Genomic DNA, 8225 nt, shown 5'->3' with positions numbered 1-8225 from the left:
ATTTCTCTCTCTCTCTCTCTCTCTCTCTCTCTCTCTCTCTCTCTTGTTAATTAATCTGAAACACAGATTAAGTTTACAAGATCTGCTAAAATGTAAAAATGTATGATATATACGCATAAATTTGCCAAAATAAATTCTAATTTAGATTTTGTTCCCAATGAGAGCACATTTCTCTTATACTATTGAACTTGTGATAAAATTTTACAGAATAATTTCAAGTGTTCAACCATAATTTTATCAGACTTTCATCGAAAATGCTCAGAACTGTCAGTAATATAACTGAATCAGCTGTGCAGGTCAGATAAAAATATAACAGGCCTTTTTAAAATGCTTAGTGGTTTATGCTTTATTTTAATGATCATTTGTAAACGTATTCTTTGCGTTTTCATGTTTATGTTACATCGCCTGTTGGCCATTTACAAATCAGAGCACTCTGCACAAGATTTTCTTCAGTGTTAAAATTTTATTAAACTGAAATGTTGACCACTCAAGAATACGCACACACACACACACACGCATTTTAGTTCATGACACTCTAGGCTTTCATTACAGATACTGTATAATTATCCATAATGTGTACACATTAAGGAGGGCAAGCTTCTTCACAACAGAATTCTCACGTAAAAACAAAGTAAAGGACAACCGGATGTATTAACTACAAATGAAAAATACAACTGCATAAAAACGAACATACATGAAAGCACAGGCGGATAAGAAAACTGCCATTAGTTCTACGAGCGTGAAAAGACTTCTGCACATAAGTAATCGTTCGGAAGCCCACATTCTTCTTGTGATGTACGAAACGGGGACAACCATTTGGACACCTTCCAGAAAGTGCCCCCGGGTTTGTCTCAGTTATTCAGAAGCCGTTTTAGCAAAGAGGCCCGTCTCCCTTACCTCATTACCGAAGCTGAAATCATTTCGTCCAGAATCGTCAATGTTGTTTTTGTCACTGAAGGATGTTAGTCAACAGGCAATGATTATGCCTCACGAATAAATACTTAATGAATGTTTTTTGTTTATTATTCTTCTGTCCATCAGAGGAATATTAAGGTTATTTTTTTATGGCGCGGGGTGGGGATGGGGGGGGAGGGGAGTGTCCTTCTTATGAAAAGATAGACAGCGCTTATGAAGATCTGTGGAGTAAGGAAAAGACTGAAGAGAGAATGAGCTTCGAAGAAATTAAAGTCTTCACGTGCAAATTGTTTTATCTCTCTTGGGTCTGGTATGATTTGACATCAGATTTGAGTCCTTCAGTGTTGTTAAAAGAAAAAGAAAAAGAAAAGAAGACTTTGACATCAGATTTGACCAGTGTTGTAGTGTCTCTCATTGTATGTGGGCGCGCGCGTGCACACACACACACACACACACACACACACACATATATATATGGTGTATATTTATATTCACACCTTAGTAATAAACTACAACCAAGAGAAATAATAACTGATAAGTACATCTACCCCCTTAGACCATTCAACTATCAGATTTGAATCCTGGCCAGAACAGATGCAATTATCAATTATGATTCCCTTCAAGTGTAAGTTGTTTTCAGGATACAGTGGATTCGATACTGAACGATATTTGTGGCTTAATGCTGATGAAAATATAATTCATTCACGTGTGTGTAAGCAACAATAGCATATATATGTATGAATGTATTTGTGGGCCTCAGCTCAACCAACCAAGTACGGGGATTAAATGCCTCCATATGCAAATTAACTATGTATGAACAAGTTGCAGGTAAACAGACCTGACGGTAAATGTTACCAGTTCAACAGGATATCACAACTGGGATAGCTACAGGATACTGTTAGATTTTTCTCTTTGATTATTTTGTTCTTCTTTGTTTGTTAACGGTTTAAGCTGGCTGTGTCCGCTGTCAATTATTTTCTTTTTACAACCTGAGTCTTTGTGCTTTAATGTAAGTTCTATTATTCAAATTGGAGTGAAAACATGTCTATTGATTTTCAGCTTAATATAGGGTTATCTTTTTCTATTTTCTTTAACCTACTCTGCTGTTTCAATTTATTTTATTCCTTTGTTAAATTTGGTCTTGGTATATTTTTAAAAATTGAAAACAGGTACAGGTAACTGTAATCCCTCACGATATATTTAACACTGGCTTTATTATAAAAAAAAATTAAAAATATGCATAATCAAAATTTACACAATTTATTAATTTATATTTTCACAAACCTATCTTATTCACTGTTATTAGTCCAGTATTATTCTTAAGCATCCAGTGCCATAGCTATTGCGCTTGTTGTTAAGGCAGTTCTTTATATTTAGAAATTAAACTCCTCGATATTGTGCAAGATGTCTGCTGTATTTGGGTAACATTAAAAAAAAACTGTCTAGCATCTTGAACTTTACAGATGACCAAAAACCTGTTAGGCCGTAAAGGTCACAGGGCTTTGGGTAACTCCCCCCCTCTCTCTCTCTCTCTCTCTCTCTCTCTCTCTGTCTCATAATATATAACATTGGCTTAGAAATCCATTCTATCTTTTTCTTATTACAAATACCATCTTTGCTTTGTTTTTCATTTTCTCTCTTTATACTGAGAATTCGTGTTAAGGCCTTTTAGTACAAATCAACAATGTTTAACATTTTGTACCTTCCTAATACCATGAGATGTATCATGCATCATTAAATAAGACATTATATGTATTAGAGCCCATTCTACAAATTACTTGATATAAAAAAGTAGAATTTATTCCCTTGTAATAAGAATAAGATACTACAGCCGTGTAGTATCCCGTGTTAACTCTCCGATTTCCATGAAGATTTCTGGATGAAGTTGTTGGCCTCATTCCTTTTCCACCTGCTTATGACCTATCACAGTTAACAAGCCACTGGGTACATCAATCATTGCTTCATTCGGCAGAGGTGCAATGGATTTTTTCTCCAGGAGGCTGGCCAAAGTTGTTTCCCTTCCGTGGAATTAATTCTTGTCTATTGGTGTGTGTGTGTGTGTGTGTGTGTGTGTGTGTGCGCGTGCGCGCGTGTGTATGTGTGTGCGCGCACGCGTGCATAAGAGTTCAGTTGCATAGAAGGGAAACAGCGTCGCTGTGATGTGCGAGGTTAAAGACACTTAGCCAAGGAGGTCAACAATAAACACGCACACACACACACACACACACATTACCGTACATGGAGGGCAAACTACTACGACCAGCTCCCCTGGAAAAATAATCACTGCTCATCTGACGAATGAAGCAATGATTGATGCATCTAGTAGTTAACTAACTATGATAGGTCGCAGCAAGGTGGAAAAGGAAATGGAACAACAATTTCATCCTACTAAAGACGTGCTGAAATGGAAAAGGCTAACTCAGGGAACCTCATTATATATATATATATATATATATATATATATATATATATATATATATATATATATATATACATACACATTTATATATAGGATATATATATGTATGTATATATATGTTTATATCCGCTTTTCCCGTTTGAGGGAGAGGCTCCCAAAGGTGTTTATCTGTTCACTGTATAGACTGAATGCATTCTTTCTCTCCTGTCTCTGTAAAGCTACTTGCGACGTTTGGAATGCGATTATTTTGCCTTTAAGCCAGGATTCTGGTCTGTTACCAGAAGAACAAAATAAAATCCGCTTGTTGAAGTCGGACCAGCTTTACCTCCCGTCGCCTGATAGAAGCTCATAAGCTCTAGTAAGGGGTCATGCAGTTCGTTGGCACTGCAAAGAGAGGCCCCTATTTTCAGGGTGTCTTGTGCCCTAAGCGGACAGGGGAGAAAGTTTGCTGAGGGGTTATTTGCTGGATTGTAGGTTGTAGGTGCATTAGACGGTTTAGTCTGTTCTCTCTCTCTCTCTCTCTCTCTCTCTCTTTGAGATATGGAATTTATGGTGAAGTAACAGGATATCGTTGGTCAAATGTTCTACCATAACAGGATACTGTTCCACTCCTCCAGAACATAATATCGAAATATGATATCCACGCAAAAATTATTCACTGTTCTTGAGGAGGTAACTACTTACATGAAATGTTCATTTTTCTACATGTTACAGGATGGATGTATTAATTTGCAAACAATGATCATACGGAATATAGCGTCTTTACATATCTTGATTATTTCTTGATTTCAAAGCTGTGATAAAGACGTGTTCTAGGACGTGAAAGCATTACGCAGTATCAGTTATTGCAGTTATAGAAAGTCTTAAAAATACATTTTAAAAGAAATTGCGAGTGGAATACGCGAGTGGAATACGCAAGTGAAATCTGGATTCTCGGTCCCTTAGAATTACAGTGCATACTTTCTTACCCATGATACTTTGAGAAATATTTTTACGCACATCTCTATCTTCCTATTAAGCGGTATCAGACCCGCTTCGCTCGTGAAAAGTCCCATGTTCGGTTGTGGTACCTCTGCTAACCTTAACTGCGGGAGTGAGCATAGAAAGACAGATCAGTGCTCGGTCAAAATATTTACCACTTACGATAAAAAAAAAAAAAAAAAAAAAAAAAAAAAAAATTCTCAGGGACTCGACTTTGATCAGAACTTTAAAATTCTCAGACCCCATCGTTCGAAACAAATCATTTATAAACATATCTTAACTCACTTCCCTCGGTCATTACTAACGAAGATATTCGCATCGGGATGTGTTTTGAATTTTTGAAGTGTTATGTTGAATTAGTTTTAGTTTGATGGTTTCCTTTTGGATTAGGAATTCCACGTCAGATTATAAAAATCAACAGATTTTGTAATTAGTGGTAAAATGGTATGTACAGAAATAAGCAATAATTTAGAAACACAGTATTAAAAAGATTTCAGTGCTCTGCAATAAATATGTAACTTTCCTTACGAACACAATGGTTGCATGAAGTGTTTTTCCATATGCTGGGTGATCTTGACCACTACCAACGTAAATTTCGGTGCAACTATTCTCGTTCGTAAAGATATGGTGAAGTTTAAGTTTAGCATTGAACGTGCACTGCACATCCTGAATCTACACCAGCGACGCGCACACAATACATCACGCGGAATGACAAAGTATTGCACAATCTCCTTCCCCTTCCCAATTCTCCGTCCTAGACTCATTTTCTCCTTATGAGAACAGCTCGTTTTAACGTCATGTTTCACCAAACCCTTCCATCTGCCCTAGTCGTTTTCTGGATTATTACTTGAAAGTGCAAGTAAATCAGTTACGTTGCAGCTTTGCTCTTTCAGTTTCAGAGCACTAGATTTGAAGATAACATTATCGTTTTAGATTCTGCTTAAAATCATGAGTACGAAGATCGTGTCAGCATTATATTTTACTCAAAGTTCATGTATAGAAAATGGTATCTCGACATACTCCTCAGAGTCAAAGTTTAACATTGTCCGTAGATATTCCTCAGAGCTATAGCATGGCATCATCTTGATACATCATCAAATCCAAAGAAATAACCCAATGCTATCTCTAAATTTTATTTAGAGCCAAAGTAGTGAATTTTACTCAAAGTAAAAACTTGGTGTTGCCTTCAAATCCGCCGTTAGGTGAACTTTTGCTTAAAACACCATTGACGAGTACGATTTCAGACCTGGAGGTCACCTATAGCGATGACGCCTCCTTTAATCCCCTAATTGAACCATCTGCTTCAGTCTCCTGCTAAAATGATCAAGTTCATTTCCGGTAATTCCCCTCAAACAAGAGAATTTTACCTTCTTGATCTCATTAAACTCAACCTCACTCGTTGCCTCAACTTCATAATTTGCATCAGCGAACATCTAGGACCTGTCCTCCACCGTTTTCGCTCGTATGCTGCTTCTTGAATTCTCCGTCTCTTGCACCAAAAGGCAGACGACGATCAGTTGCATTGTGATAAAATAGAAACTGCTCTTGCAAGTTTGAAGATGCCGGATGGAGATTTTTTCCTCTAATTCATCTAATCGCAACACTGTCGATCTTTGTAATCTTATTCCTACAAAGCCGCGTGGGTATTTAAAGTGAAATTCCTTGGCAACAGGCAGAAATTCAATAAAATCGCCTTGTTATCACTTTCAGTAACCCTATCACGGGCCTCCCTCATCTCTTAAACCATCGTCATTCCACCTACATGCCAGTCATTTTTTGTTGACCCATGAAAAAAGTTGGTAAATAAATAAAAAAAAATGTAGGAAAATGTTTTCTAACTAATAACCATCACTACACAGCAACATGTCTCGCTATCAACAAATTTTCGTGCTCTGCTTCTGAAGATCCTCCTCCTGTCTAAGGTTCCTTAGAAGCCCCCAGGACTGACGGCTTTGTATGTTGTTCCCGGATGAGCCCCATCGAAGCACCTCCCGGGATTTAACCCCTATCCTAGGCATCCTTTTATAGCCCTTGCCTCATCCCGGATGGATCCTACTGTCCCGTGTCGTCTAACGTCTTTGGTGTACCCTTAGCTTTAATCGGATGTTTTTGAAGGGACTTAGAAGTATTCAGTTCATTAAGGGGGTTTTCGGGTAGGCAGTCCCACAACCGCCTTGTGTAAACTATCTTAATGAAAAAATCTCTCTCTCTCTCTCTGGTATGAGAGAATATAATCATATTGTCAGGAATGAGCTTCAAATTGAACGAAAAGCTAGCAAACTGTTCTTGAGTCCTTTGACAGAAAGGGAGAGCGAGAGAAATAGCAGCTTCTAGATAAGCCTTCACCTGTTCACATCACGAGATTACCTTATTTGGCGAGATCATCATTTATTCCTTGCTTATCTAGTTGCTCCATAGAAAGGAAGGTGCGACACCCAAACTAATATTCTGTTACCGGCTGCGATGCAAAAAGATAAGGTATCACGTGCCGCTGTTATGTGCATAGATTATATTACCTCCAAACGGCATTCTGGTTTATCTATTTTGACAGGTTTCATACCGTGGTCTCTGTTGTTTGTGAGTGAGAGTTTGGCCGACAAGTCTGGAAAACTTTATGATGGAAAATTTCTGTCATAGACTGGTGTTGCTTGCTTCGTAGCCGTCTCATGGCAGCAACGTTAACTTTAGGGAGGCTGTTCACCCGTTGCTGGACCTTTCATCTGTTCATCTAGTGTAACTGCTTCCAAGTACGGGTTAGGATATTGGTTAACTTAGGGAACCAAGTATTTGACAGAAAGCTAACCTCGAGACCCTTCGTCATTTATTAATTAATCATTAAATTTTGAAATATGCTTAATAAACTGTTCAGTTTATGATTTTTTAATGACAAACCTAAAAAAAATGTAGTTGATGTCACTCGATGACATTTTGGAGTAATTTTTACTTAAAACTATATTATTTTAGTGGAACTCCGCCGCTCTTGGAGCTTATGTCCAAACGACCATTCGATTATGACCTTGGGACACCATGACTGTACAAAACAATATTATATTGGCATCAAATTAAATACTGCTGTCTGTGTTCACTTGTATCAAAATGAATTACGTAATAAATTATTGCAAATATGAACACTCAGTACTTTTAATTGCGCAAAGTAGCGATGCTTCTAATTAGGATGTTATGAAGAAAAGTGATGTGTGATATTTATTCATTTATCTGTTGTGTAAGCATATGTTTATATATGATTTTTGCATTATGGATACAGTTTGTTACTGACTGAACGGAGAGAGGGCAAGAGAGAGGGGTCTCTGTGCAATGACACGTAGGCAGAAGGGCTGTTGATTAATTTGTCTTGCACAAATCATAGCTGGTGGCTGCACAGGCGTGTCATGTGCATTGGCAATCAGTCAGGTTTGACGTGGCTGATTGGAGTTTTCCTAAGAAAGTCTTGTTGGTCTGTATGCATCACGGTAATGCAATCTCATTTCTTTAAGAGGAAGGAACGAGAATGCAAACACCCTGATGAAGTAAATTTATTTTTTGAGGATACTAAGATACTGCCCGTTATATAAAGTCGCATGAGACATTTAATAGACATATGCAAACTGAGACTCTAGCAGTCATACTGACATTAAATCTGATCTTTGATCATTTCCAAAATGTAGGCAAATGTGAACAAAATCTTTAAGGAAACATTTGGTTTGGTGAGAAGAAAAAGGACAATGCCACCAGTTAAAATTTATTGTTAGCCCTCTTAGTAACTGTATCAAGAACAACAATATCAAGCACCCGTACTGATTTATCCTTCTCGAGATGAAATACACTGAAATGTTTTTGGGTAAATGATACAAAACCTTAAAAATGCTATTCGAGAAAATTTTGCATTGTTCCACATTTTCCAAAGTAGTTT

The sequence above is a fragment of the Macrobrachium rosenbergii genome, chromosome 46 (genome assembly GCF_040412425.1).
Source record: "Macrobrachium rosenbergii isolate ZJJX-2024 chromosome 46, ASM4041242v1, whole genome shotgun sequence".
Classification (NCBI taxonomy): Eukaryota; Metazoa; Arthropoda; class Malacostraca; order Decapoda; family Palaemonidae; genus Macrobrachium; species Macrobrachium rosenbergii.
This window is presented reverse-complemented; position numbering follows the sequence as displayed.